The sequence below is a fragment of the Lutjanus erythropterus genome, chromosome 16 (assembly GCF_056507025.1).
Source record: "Lutjanus erythropterus isolate fLutEry1 chromosome 16, fLutEry1.hap2, whole genome shotgun sequence".
Taxonomy (NCBI): domain Eukaryota; kingdom Metazoa; phylum Chordata; class Actinopteri; order Lutjaniformes; family Lutjanidae; genus Lutjanus; species Lutjanus erythropterus.
The window spans coordinates 14,723,081-14,737,976 of NC_139332.1; positions in this window are offsets into that span (position 1 = coordinate 14,723,081).

Sequence of the window (14,896 nt, forward strand, 5' to 3'; positions counted from 1 at the left end):
GCAATGAACAGCTGTGGTCAAGGTCAGCACTTAAGAAAGGTCCACCTTAAACAGTATCTGTCCAAGTGTACTATACTATATAGTATAATATATGTAGAACTTTTTTAACACTTTACTTTGCCGCCAGACAGTCTCTTCAGACAGGAAAACACTGTTATATGAGCCAAAATACGTGCTCTCCGAACCAACCAAACCCCGCTGATGAATTCAGTAATTTTACCTGTCAGAACAAAGGAGTCGCTAATGCACTGCTGCCTCAGTCTGTTTTGTTTGTGTTATTGTGTGACTATAGGGTTTCAAAAAGATTATTCAGATTCACTGAAGTTACACAATAACACAAACAAAAAAGCAGATCAATGCAGTGGTTGACCAGCAACCCCAATGTTCTGCAAGGTAAAATTACACAAGATTTCACCCATGGAAATTGTTTGGTTTGGAAAAAGTGATATTTGGCTGATGCAGTGGCAGATTCCCATCAGAAAAGGTTGTCTGAGGTCAGAGAAAAGCAGTGAAAATATAAATGAATATAGTGTACGATTAAAGTCACAGATTTTTTTTAGATTCTCCCTGCTTCTTCTAACTAAGGTATGTCAACCACCTTCTACTGTAGCTAACACACTTGGCTATCACTAAGGACTTCATACAACCTCGCATTAAAGAATCCAAACTATCATTTTTAATTATTGAAATTTAACAGCCTTTTGGACATTTCTTTAACAAATCTTGCAGAAATACAGAAGAGCAGATGTGCTTCTCTAAACTCTGTTTAGGAAGCGTAATGCAACCAAGCGTGTGTGATTGTGACGTTCTTTTTTTTTTTTTTAGATTAAAGGCATTTTTCAGATAGATGCATGTTGCTTGTCATTTAATGAAAGAAACTGCACCTGCTCTTTTATCTTGAGAACAGGCAGATGTCACTAATAATCACGAGAAGCTGCATAGTACCTACAGATGCCTCAGTCTCACACACTGATGAGCTCAACATGTACCTCTGACTGTGGCAGCTACAGTCTGCATTTAAATCAAGTTTCACAGTTGAGCAGGTTAGTGTACTTTGTTGTTGAAGTGATTCATTCACTGCCTGCGTTTCTCTTAGAAAGCAAAGTACACAAGATGAAAAGTTGACAACGTGATGCCTTTAATGGTGGATTTTAGACATGCCGTAAAAGAAAATTCTAGCAATGTATATTTGTGTACGCCATGATACTCAACTTGCTTTGCACAGAGGCAACTTTTGCTAAATAACAGCACATCAGTTTTTTTTGTTCAAATTAAATTACTTATTAACTTAACTTAAGAACTACATTAACTTGGACACTTGGCCTGTACGATAGATAAAATAAATCTGATATTTTACTGCATTCAATAGCCGAAACTGCATTTTAGTTGTAAATCCACTGGTTACATTTGAAAGACTTTATATAACATTAAACATAGTGGGAACCTCTAGCAATCACTCAAATGTTAGGATGATTCATAAACATAAACATAAGCTGATCCTGCCAGGGACAGATAGAATAACATATTTAAGCTCTTTAAGTGTGTGTAGGCTAATATGCAACCTTGCAAGCAACAGCCGACGGAAATTATTAAACATTTACTACTATTAACTGCTGATGGTAAATAAAGATGGATAACATGTCTTCACTTCCTATCTAGCTGTACAAAAATGAAGCTAAAATATCCCTCATACAAGCGCTGCCGTCTTGTGCGACCTGGAGTGTGTGCAGTAGTGACCAGTGTTGAAACTGCGGTATCAAGTTCCTGCCCACACAGCTGGCTGACTCAATTGCAGGTGGAGTTCAACTGTCAATCACGACCCAGTTTTTATATCATGAAATGACTAATTAAGATCAAACTGATCAAAAAAATGAACACTTGAACAAACAATCAGCATGATTACATTGGCCAACATTGTCATGAAAAATTTATTTGATGTATACTTTGATGTTTTGTTTGGTCCATGTGCTATCTGTTAAATTGGGAAGCAAGATTTATGTACTGCAGCCCACCACCAGGGGGCTCTGACTTCACTTTTGGGAAGCTGTGATCCTGTCCACTTCTAATATATGTATGAACACAAATCGCTGGCATCACTTGTGTGGGTCTTAAATGAATAATTTGACATTTTGTGTGTTCTTCCTTGCTGAGATTTATGCTAAGGAGACTAATACTACTCTCGTGTTTGTGTAGTAAATATGAAGCAACTGCCAGTAGCCCGTTACCATAGCTTAGCATAAAGACCAAACTGGCTCTGTCCAGAAATAATGAAATACACCTACCAGCACCTTTAAGCATCACTAATTAACACATTAACTTAATCTCTACAAAAAGGAGGGCTATGTGTGGGACTATTTCTTGGCTGTGCAGGGTGACTTCCAGGATTTTTGTTATCATTGTGAGGTTGCCAGGTAACCAGCGGAGACCCCAGGAAGTTAAAGCACCTGACTCATGAATAATATGGTACATAACCTCCCCATAAAACATTAACTTGGCATGTTTACACATCAGTTTTTGTATGAATTTCACAAACAAGATATAATGTGTTCATTAGTGAGCTTCAGAAGTGCTGGTAGTCAAATTTTATTCTCCGTGGAGAGAAACACTAGCTGTTTCCAGCCTTTAAGCTCAGGGTAACTAAGCAGCTGCAGGCTGAAGTAACATGTTTACTGCAAAGATATGAGAGTATTCTAATAACTCGTGACAGATAGGGATTTTTTTTTCTGCAGGACATATTACAACTTTACTTTAACTGTTAACTTCCTGCCAGGCTGGTAACTTCCTGCTAAGTTTGAGTTTGTGCTCCACTATAAGCAGCACTCTTACTTGTCTACTGTTCATGCTCAAAGACATTACACACTGCCCTGTTCCTTCTCTACTCTTATGACAATATCCTTCAACAAAGTCCAATAAAACTCAATTATTTGAGCAGTCACATTAAAACAACATCCTGAGAATGTGTTTTTTCACCATAATCAGAAAAAATCCAAATAGTCTATTCTTGTGGTTGTAGTTTTTTTCTTTTGTTTTTTTTATATGGCGGCAACTTATTTTATCATTTATATTTTAGCTGTGTGTGTTTCATTGAATGAAAAAAGATTTTCTGTATGTTTCTCTATATATTATGTTTGTCTTTCAATTCTGAAAACTAATAAAGAAATTGGAAAGATGAAAAGGAGACCAGCCTTATACATGTCGCTGTCACTCAATAAGAAACATTTCATTACATTGCTCAAAGCCTGGTGAGCCCTTTTGAACTTCCATCTGAGCCAACAACCTTTCATCCATTCATGGAAAAGCTATACTACATTTGAGTACACTTGTCCACAGCCATGTGACATGCACATATCCAGAGGCCTAGTATAAATACCACTTTGATCTGCCCACAATAGAAGTGTAGCTTAGGGATAATGGTGAGATCACCTCTCCAACCCCCTCTCAGCCACTCTCTGGAATATCACTCTGGCAGCAGTCAATGAGCAAAGCTTTGTACCAAGAGTCAATAGTGGAAAAGGGCAGCAGTGAAAAGAAAGCATTATTGAGTCTATGATTTGACCATTACTGTGAAGATTAGCATTACTTGCATTACGTGATTCAATGCTGAGTCTAAACAAGGTCTATCCCGGAGACACGCTCTTGTGAAGCAAGGTTGTAAGTCAGCGGGTGGAGCGTTTGTTGTGCGCTGCAAAAGAATCACTAATTCCTTTGTTTCTGATTAGCAGTTTGACCCCAGAGATGGACTTGGCTCGCTCGTTGTCAGTGAGAGACTGGAGGGGAGCGTTGGCATTCAGACCAGATTCTTTGGCAGCCGTTTCACTCAGCAGGGATCAGCTGTCTGCCAGAACAGATTGCACCTGGGATACTGACGCCGTCTCCAGAGAGTGTTTTGACAGCTGACCCTGAAAAAAAGCGATCTCTCATGGAAACACCAGTGTACCACAGAGGAGCACAGTTAATACATATTAAGTTTAACATTGGTTGTGTAGTGTGAAGATTGCATACAGATCCATCCAAGTGGAATTAAGCCTGGAACCCAGCCTTGAATATTTACTGAGTGAGCACTGACATTAAATCCAGGAGGTGCTTCAAAGAGTTTGTGGCAACAGAAAAACTTTTTGCTATGACATTCTAACATATTACCATTCATTTGTATGTTTTAAATCAGATTTATTATACCATGATAGAGAGTGTCATTGATTTGGCTCACAAAGCCTGACCAGTGCATCCCTCACAGCACCACCAGTCCCCTCAGATACTCCCACTGCGGCATGTTAGCTGTACCACATTCTTGTAACCCCTCCTTAGCTCTGTAATAGGCTGGTGGAAGCCTTTCGACAGGCCAAGCCTTTTGATGCTTCTAAGATGCACCTTAAAAGGCATAGTTCAGATCGTTTCATCTGGGGTTGTATGAGGTACTTCTCAATAGTCAGTGTATTACCCACAGTTGCACCACTTGGTACGCCCTCAGTTTAGAGAAGCAGAGAGGGGCGCGGAAGCTAAGCAATGTACTGCTGTGGACAATGTGAGCAATCAAGGCATCTAACCACTTAAAAAAGGTCCACCTAAAAAGTGCCAGTACCAGTTTAATTGTACAATATATTTAGAATATTTTCATCACTTTATCTTGCTGTCTGACAGCTGTTTGTGATGGGACACCACCACTATATAAGCCAAATATTGGTCCCTCCAAACCAACCAAACTCCATGGGTGAAATCACTTATTTTACCATGTGAAACATGACAATTGGTTATCTACCACTGCCTCAATCTATTAGTTTGTTTGTGCTATGTATGAAAGACTAAGGCAACAATTGTAGGGATGCACCAATCGCCAGCCAGAGACCGGAACCAGTCAGTTTTCGGTGTGACCAGCCCTGAGTGGTGACCAGCCAGTCAGCAGCACATATCCCATTCTATACTGGTCATATTCACACACATGCTCTGCACAATGATCACATCATGCACATAGCAGCACAGACAGTAACATCACAGTTCTGTTCATACGCTCACACTAGGGTTGGGCGATTGGATGAATATATCGTCTATCGCCGATGGGCTGAATCCATCGCCAGTTGCTTTTTTTGGACAATTTTTATGGCGACATTTTTCACTTTATTTTGTTAATGTAATAGTCTGCAGAGTGACAGCCTCTGCTCTGCACCGTGCTCTCATCCAGCAGCGCAGTACACACCCACTCAGCCGACCATGAGTATGCAAAGCTGGGTGAAGAGTGAGAGGAAAAGAGCCTGCTCTTTTTTACTCTTTACTCTCTTTCCGCGCAGTGAATTAAGGATTTATTTTGACCAAACCAGAGTTGGTGATTGTGGGAAGAGTGGACAGACTAACAAAGATGGTTTTGGTGAGTTTCATGAGTTTTTATGTCAAGTTTGAATAAATTGTGTTTTCCAAGGGATTAACAAGCCAATTAAGCTCGTCTTAGTTTGGTAAAAGAGTGAAACTTGAATTCAGAAGGTGTACAGTTGTATTTCTCCACTTAAGACGGAAAATAAGTGTGAGAACATGTAATTTCTAGACACATTGTGAGTTTATTTTTTCTATTGGACATAGTGAACATATGCAGCATGCGTAACATACTGAATTTTTTGTCGCTTGCGCACATCTCCCAGCTGAGACTGGAGAGGATGGGAGAAGGTGGGAAGGGGGATGAAGATAACATCAATTGGCGTTGGATGGGCTGATGATAATCGTTTGAAAAATTTTAACATATCGCCCAAGTCTACATGACACATGCTTGCGTGAAGTGAGACTTAGTGACAGATTCCAAGAACATGATAAAGAGAAGACAGACAACTGAGCAGCTGATTGCCACTGAACAACAGTAAACTTTGTAGCTCTTCAGGCTAATGTTAGCCAGTAGCATTCTACTGTTCACAGTCTGGCACTTAAAATCTCATCTCCAGTTCTAGCTGAAGAATAAACAACCTGTGTTAATGCGTCTCCTCAAACATTTTCTTATTCAGACTGTTTTTCTAACTGCAAAGCTTTACTACAGTAAACTGTTGCACCACAACATTCTCTGGTTTGTTTACATCTGCTTCCACAAGATCACGTGAAATCACAATCCCTTTGAGTTCTCGGGAGATCATGATAATATAATATGGCCTGACTTTAACCTGGAGCACTTTTGGAGAAAAGTAGAAACTGGTTACTAAAAAGTTACTAAAAAGTCAGTGTTTTATTATGAACATCTAATTTAACTTTAAAATACAGAAAAGTTACAAAAATGTGTATGCTTTGGCCTTTAAACTGTGTTTAACTAATTGTGTTTCCATTTCAGTCTTGCTTCATTTCCATACAGTGCTTTGGCGCACAACCTGTTTGTTTTTAAAGTGCTATATTAATTAAACAAACTGAAACTTGAAAATATTTAGCTAATAAAAACATGAACAAATGAGCTGTTGGTGTATCTATATCCCTGTTAACAATCCTCTTCCACTAGATGTATACTTTGATCTACGTGTCCTGTTTGAATTAATACATATGTTGTCTGCATAATGTATGCATGGATATTTATTTCAAGAGGTCAAACCTGCTTTGCCCCCACATCTTATTTCTTCACACGTGGTAAAGAAACAAAGAATTGTTGTTAATTAAGTAGGACATGTGCGTGTGTGAGTGTGCGTGTGTGTGTATACATGACACTTTTTGCACATTGTTGTTTTCTAGAACTAATCGGATGCACGCTGAAGTGGAGGAAACGCTCAGGCGGGAACAGGACACCTCCTGCTAATCACAGAGAGCGACGGAGCTAAAGTTAGACAGCAGAAGGGAGACAGACAGATTAAAAACAAAGGAATGCACACACCTGCCTACTGGAGTGGCGTGACCCTAACTGCTAATGAATAGAGAGCTCATACACAGCCAATTAGTAGATGTGCTTGTTAAAGCGGCCACTTAACGCATGCTGTGTCAGGATAGATTGGCCTTTCATGGCTGCTTTGGGGCTATTGATATGGCTGCTGACGAGTGCATTAACACAAGAAAAATGCTTTGAGACTAACCAAGCCCCCTTCTATTGTGCTATTCTGCTGCTGGGTTACTGTATTATTTTTGGTGAGCAAATAAAGCAAGGTCAGACAGCTAAACAGCGACCACAAACCGGTTGTCTGCTGTTTGCTTGCTGCTTCAGTTTATGTCTTTTACCAACGAAGAAGAGGGGAGTGGAGACGGTGCTTGAGGGGGGAGAAATGGACAGAGAGATAGATGGATGGGGTTGGAGGGTGAAGCTGTGAGGTACTGCAGAGCAGCAAATCCACATGAAAACGGGAGGATGGAAAGACCCAGCTGGAGTCAAAGACGAGAGGCTGATAAGCAAACAGGTGAATAAAAGTGTGAAGGAGGAGGCAGAAAAGAACTAGGGTTGGGCCAATCTAAAACTTTTCAAACTGGGATGATATTAAACCAAACACCAGAGCTGTAATACTGAATTTTACTAGTGCCACAACTAACAATCAGGCCTATTTTCATTGTCCATTCATCTGTCAATTAGTTTATCAAAAAATCAATTAGTTATCTGTGCTATAAAATGTCAGAAAATAGTGAAAAATCTCAATCATTGTTTCCCAAAGGCCACAACACCCTCAAATTGTCCACAACCAAAAGATATTGAGGTCACTGTCAAAAAGGAGTAAAGAAACCAGAAAATATGCATGTTTAAGAAACTGGAATCAGAGAATTTTAATTTTTTTTTTAAAAAGTTACTCAAAATAATTAATAATTAATTAATGAATCAATTAATTGTTGCAGTTCAATGACAGCCCAAACATAAGTTGCAAGTCAGGGAGTTTACAATATGCTCCTGTACGTGTTTAACAGTTAAATACGTCCTAAGAAATTAAGGGTTTCTGTCCATTGAAACACTAGAGGGCTTTTAATATGAAACAGATACACAAAGTCTTGAGTTTACAGTGTAACGCAGTAACTTTAACACAGCAAACGGGAGCAGATCAAAACAAAGCTTCATTCTTACTTTTACACGTGCTCCATTACTAACTGTACTTACAAATGATAAGTAGCTAAATATTTCACTAACAAAGCAAACAGTCAGTGTCAAGGTAAAAATAGAATTTTATTAAGGAGGAAAATGGATGGGGTTGTATGTTAATAACTCCTCAGCATTTTCACAAGCCAGTTAGCAGCTTTGTTCCAGACCACCATCTGCTCAGTCGTGATGCACACTCTGCTACACATCTGCAATCATTAGTCAATTAATCGATTAGTTGTAGGGTTGCAAATTGTGTGTAGATACACAGACATGTTTTTTCTTTCTTCCTCATTTTATTCATTTATTTATTTCTCCTCCTTCTAAGTTTAAGTTTCCTTATTTAACAAATGACTCCACCAGACAAAACAATGTCAAATGAGGTGCAATAACGTCCATTTCTAGATTATCAATAAATACACTTTTAATCAGATTCAATACATGATGTCCAAATTCTCAGATCCTCAGAAGTGAATATTTTCTGGTTTCTTTAGTCCTGCATGACAGTAAACTGAATATTTTCAGATTGTGTACAAAATGAGACATTGGAGGGCATCATCTTGGGCTTTGGGAACCACTGATCAACCCTTTTAACCATTTTCTGAACCAAGCAACTAATTGACTGATCAAGAAAATGATTTACAAATTAAATGATAATGAATATAATCATTAGCTACAGCCCTCCTCTGCTATAAGTGCTGCAAAGACTGCCCACATTTCCCATGATGCTTACTAAAGCTGGAAAATATAAGCACACTTGAGAAAGTACTCCAGTAAAATGCAAAATGCAAATGTTACTTTTTGATCATGTTTATGATGCGTCTGTTCAGAAACTTGTGGTTCATATTCTTGGTAATTGTTATTTTTGTGCTGGATTATAGTTTTAACCATGAGTGAGGTTGTTGTTAGCATTTCATGAGGCCAGATGTATTTTACACTTGTGACTGAGAGTTTCTTATCTCCTGCAATAAATGATACTCACAGTCTTTGCTGTTGACCAGAATATTATACAATAGCAAATACCATCTCAAACAATTCAACCATTTAAGTTTGTAGAAGAGAAGAGAAGAGATAGATGCATAGAGATAAGCCAGAGGGGATGAACAAGTGTAGACAAAGTAGGAAAAGCAGAGTAGGGCGGGGAGGACTTGGCACAGTAGAAAGAGCGCCGTGGTGAGATGCCTCATGGGAGGATGACACATATCTTATCCCCTAGAGAGCGAAGGAGAGGGGCCAGACAACCCCGCTGATTGACTGGCAGTGTCTCGGCCTGTCATTCAGCATCCTCTCACACTCATCAACACTGGCTGGGCTCCCTGCGATGGCGCCAAGGGCAGAAAGCAGCGCCGCACAATAAGACTCACCCACATAAAGCTGCTCTATGCCAAACGACTGTGCTGCATAAAAGGAGCTTTTAAAATGTGCCATTCCCCCGTCCTCAGCTCTTTTTCAATAAACATCCATGTTATTCTGGCAAGACATCAGAGAGCTGTGTCAACCACTTCTGATAAAAACAAACAACATTAAATTCGCCATCATCCCAGGGAAAGAGTTTGAAAGAAATGGGCTGCAAACAGCTTTTATAACTTGTAAAAAAAAAAAAAAATGAAATCAACTTCTATGGGTACAATCAGGAACATCATTTCCTTGTTGCAGTGTAGGTCAGGGTGAGTTAAACAGAAGTTAAATAGCCTTGATTTCCCAGCCGTTTCCTTGTTCCACAAACAGTAAATATGTGGCTATTAATTACGGCACGGCCTCTGCTGCTGAATCCAAACATCCTGAATACAGTGGCAGTATGACTCACCAGATTGGCGCTGTCCAAGGTGCTGCCAGAGAGAATACATCACACTTCTCAACACTGCAGCCCAACAGGAGCATCTGACAGATCAGTGTAGCAGCACTGCTCTCTAGTGGTCATGACACATATTACTGCACTGTTCGCACAGGTCTCTGTCACCATCTGGTGGGGAGGAGACGCATTAGACTGTTTTATCTTCAGCCCTTGTGTGCTTGACTGTGTGGAAGCAGAGAAGTGATGTCTCCTCACACATCTGAGTACAGATAGCTGTAAGTTTATTATTGGGTGAATAAAAAGATTTCAAATACACCTGATCACATTTGTTACATTCTGACTGACTGCCATTATATAGCTAAATGATTGACAGAAGATTGTAACTAAGTACTCCAGCTCAAACTAATTGATTACTTCTACCACTGTCAAACAGAGGAAATAAAAAAATACAAAGCTACCTACATTTGTATTACTGTTTCTTAAAATGCTGAATAAATAATATCATATTATTGTTCCAATTTTTTAGCCTCTTTTATGAATAAGAGCCAAAAATGAGTTAAGAAAAGTTCAAGAATTTAATATTCCCAGTCCATGCAGCTTGTGTTTTCCTTGTTTATTCATTGTGTCCAAGGAAACAACTAGGACTGCAGTCATAAAGGTATGGCTTTCTTACATTTTTGATAACTTAATCACTGCATAACTCATAAATGTTCAGACAGGCTTTAACATTCAGTTATTTGTGATGTCAGGTATATAAGCAATTCATAGACATTACTGCATTTTCTCAGATGTCCAGAGTTGGTAGAGTTATAAGGCACTTGGGGCAGAGCTGCGCTGCAGGTTCTGATGTACAGGCATGGCTCTGCATAGCAATGTGCATTTAGTCGCATGTCATTCTTGCCTTGTTTTCTACAACATCAAGCTCACACTGGCCTGCTCTCACTCAAACAATGAGAAACACTGATGTTGCACTAAACACCATGATGAAAAACCACACTAAAAATAATCTGCCTGTACGATCATTTATTTTTAGAAAACAGAATAGGGGCAGTAGTCTAGAAACAAATATTTTTCTATAGTCTTTTCTTTTTTCTATACTTATCCAGGCCCGGAAATTGCTAAAATCAAATTCCACGCTTTTCCATTCTGCTTAAGAACCCCGTCTTTAATATGTGCCACTGCAATGGAACAATCCACAACCATAACATGAAACTAGAAAATAGGAGTGGGAAATCTTTGAAGATTTGAATCCATCAATTATCGATTCAAGACCTTGATGAAGGTCACTGTCTGACTGAATGGGAAAATACAAACCAAATTCTCAGAATATGGAGATTTTTCTTGATTTAAAAACAGTAACTGCATTCATTTTGAAACAGTGCAAAAACAGCCCCCAAAAAAGCCCTGTGTTTGTTATTATCATTTGATGTCCAGTAGCTGCTCTGCTGTGAGTTGGCTGGGAGTTTTGTGCTCCACTCCACGGACATCTCTGAGTGATGGGGTACAAACTATCTCCAAAAGGCTTCACCTTTGTAGTGAATTTTAAATGTGCTTAAGCATGGAAGTTATAAAACATATTTTAGCCACTTAAAAAAAAGGTCCACCTAAAACAAAAAAAATCAACATCAGTTTAAGTGTCTCCTATATTTTCTCCACTTTACTTTTCAATCAGACAGCCTTTTCTGACAGGAAATTGCTGATATATAAGCCAACTATTGCTCTCTCCAAACCAACAAGCTCCTTTGGCAAAATCAGTCAACTAACCTCACAGCACACTAGAAGTTCTGGGGTCATGAATCAGATCTTTTGGGGGAAAAAATGCCAACAAAGTGCACTATTTAAAATTCACATTACTTATAACTGATTAATTACAGAATCTACAGTCCTATATTTTTTTCCCACATGAGTTCTTTTTCAAACCCTTTTCATCACTGCCAGGAACCCAACACTGGCGGAGACAAACAGGATCTTTTCTTATCGTCATTGACTTAAGTATTTGTTGGCCTAAAAGAGGTCAACTTTAAATATTCTGAGCCTTTTGTATATAAACTCCCATTTGGTTGCTAAAGACCCCACATTCCCCAACTTCATTGACCTCAACTGACTCTGCAGCCTTGGTTGCGGACCTCAAAGGCAAAACCAGCCTCAGCTGTCCCAGCTACTATCTGCAATGCCACATTTGTGATTTCTACGTTCTTATTCATTCATCCCTCAAGCAACACATTCTAATGTGACAAACATCCATTTTACAAATGTGCCTCAACGCCGGGTGAAAATTGATAATTTCTTTGAGTGTGCACAGTCTTAAAAGATGCTAAATCCCACTTTGAAAATTAAATGGTTTTGCTCTGAAGCACCAGAGAATGATATGCACCAGTGTAGCCTGTGGGGAGTTAGTGTGCGGAAATATTCGGTCTGCATTAGACAGAGACAATTGATCAAAACAGACTAATTAATGTATGTGTTTTACATATATTCATTTCCGTATCAAATATTAATGAAAATAAACGTATTTGTTTTTCAAATGAGCACAAGGCTATCAAATATTTCAGACACACCTCATTAAAGATACAGAGCCAAGAGCGAACATGCATTTTTAAAGGGCCACGATTCACAATGGGGTATCGCAGAGTTGGCTGCTTAGCAGTGCGGCCTAGATCAGCTATGCAGAGGGCTGAGTCTTGCAGGAGATCAAGGCCTTCTTGTAAGAGAAGCTAAACCTCTTGGCCCTTTTTCCTCTGCGTTTTTACAGCAAACATAAAAGTACTCCTCAGGCTCTTGATATCCAGTTAGAAGACAATTCACATAGCTTTAAGAGAGTTAAGAGAGGTCTTTGGCCCAGTGAATTTGCAGGGTAAGTTTAAAATATATATACACCCAGCATTACCACAATTACAATGTTGCCCTCAGTGACCCTTGTGTAGTGAACATTAGAAGATCTGCTCCATTTCTCAAACTCAAACAAGGCAGTGGTGCAAGTGTTGTGATGATCTACAAAAATGCGAAGTTAGACTGGATCTACACTCTGCTGACAGTTTAAATTCTAACTTGCAGGTTGAATTTCTTATTGAAATTTACTTGTAATCTTGTGTAAAATTATCATTTTGAAACTTCGGAGGAAATGTTGGTCTGTTTGAGCAAGGCTCTTAAAAACACTTTTTTCAAATGTTGCATCAATATTACATATAAAGGGGAAGTCGCTGTGTCTGAGCCTGCCTCTGACCAACATGCAGAAGTAGGTGGTATTGAGTCTGAGCAACTGTCTTTCAGTGAGGTGGTATTGGTTTGGCAATTTTTACAGTGCGTTTCACTTAGGGTGACAACGCCAAATCACTGTGTATGCTACAGGTGCACATACTCCTGCCTGCCAAGACATGAAGTCCACAGTTTTCCTGACAGGAGAAGAGCAGGCACTAGCTTTCGCTCCTGGGTGCGTTTCGTGCATGTGAAGAGGCGGGACTTCACTGCTGCCTCCGTCACTAAAATGGCGGTCTGACCGTCAGCTGACACTGACCACACAGGCACATAACAAACAAAAAGTTGATCAGGGAACTGTTGTACATCTCTCCCTCTCCCCTTCCTCTCCCTCTCTCAGGCTCCATCCCTCCGTCCCTCTCTCCCCCACCCTCTCTTTCTTGCCGCTGCAGCACTGTGTGTAGATTTATAGGAGGCAAGGTGATGTGAGACAGGACTGATAAAAGCTGATACTCAAAATGAGCTGAACACACAATTAACTGTTAGCCAACGCCATTCACTCACCCAGACACCTGCATGGTTCTCCAGCAATTCTCCTCACACCACAACTCAATGTCACTCCTGTGACTGTTCTCCTAACCCTGTTCCACTCCTGGTCTCTTTCAATTCTAGCAGGCTCATAATCATAAGCTTGTGGTCATATTCATTAGAAAATACACTTTAAACGTCTTCAGAGTCAAAAGTTAACATTTGGATCCATCAAGTCCGTCAAGCTAAAACTAATAGGCCAATTCAGTTTTTGTTCAAAATGTGTCTAATTTTTTGTCCACCCCATTTCTACCAATATTACTGCACAGCTTTGTCAAATACTTATGTCTGATTGGTCAATTACAGCATTTTAAGGTCTGTTATTTTTGAATGTCTGTTATTTTTTTTAATAACAGACCATTACTTTAGATGCAGTTCTGATCATAGCACCAATAACATTTTATAAATAAATTTTTTAATCAATGCAATTATTTTTAAAATCACATTTTGCAGAATGCACAGCGGGCAGGGTATTGTCGCAAAACAGTCCTGTCTCACACTGTACAGTTAGCAGGTCATTATTGTGAAATAAATCCCAACAGGATGATGTTGGTCTTTAATCATCCTGAAGGGGTTTATTTCACAATAACATCCTGCTCACTGTACATTAGCCTGCTTATCATATGGTTACTTACCAAAAAAAAATTAACAATTAATTAATAAATTTGCCACACATTTATGTAACACATGGCTTTGTATCGCAAGAGTGACCTGCTCAATGTACATTATTTTCTTGTAACATGGTTATGTACAAAAAACTCAATAATTCAACACGATTATTAATTTTGAAATGAGTTTGGTTATTTAACAATGAATTTATTGTTCCTCCAGTCTTCAATCAGAACTGTCCATAACAACGGTCTGTCCTTCCTAACAACGGTCTGTTATACAGAAATAACAGACCTTAGAATTCTGTCATTAACCAATCAAAATCGTGTATTTAACAAAGTCATGTAATAATCTGCAATAATGACCCACTCACTGTACATTATTCATGGCGTCCACAACTTAGAAACATCTGTCAGTGTGCCAGTACAGTTTGACAACTCTGACAAAATTAATCAGCAACAATTATGATGATTACTATGCATGTGTCTATACATCAACACATAACAAACCAAATGTTTATGTACACACAAGCTCACAAAGGAAACATGAACACAAAATGAAGTATGAAAGCTCAACAGACTTAACTCACAGCACAGAATGACTGACAAACAAAGCGAACAGCTAAAAAAGACAGCGTCAAAAAATATCAGCAGGCATGACACGGCGGCCATAAAAAAAATGACACGGCGGCCATTATCACACCACGC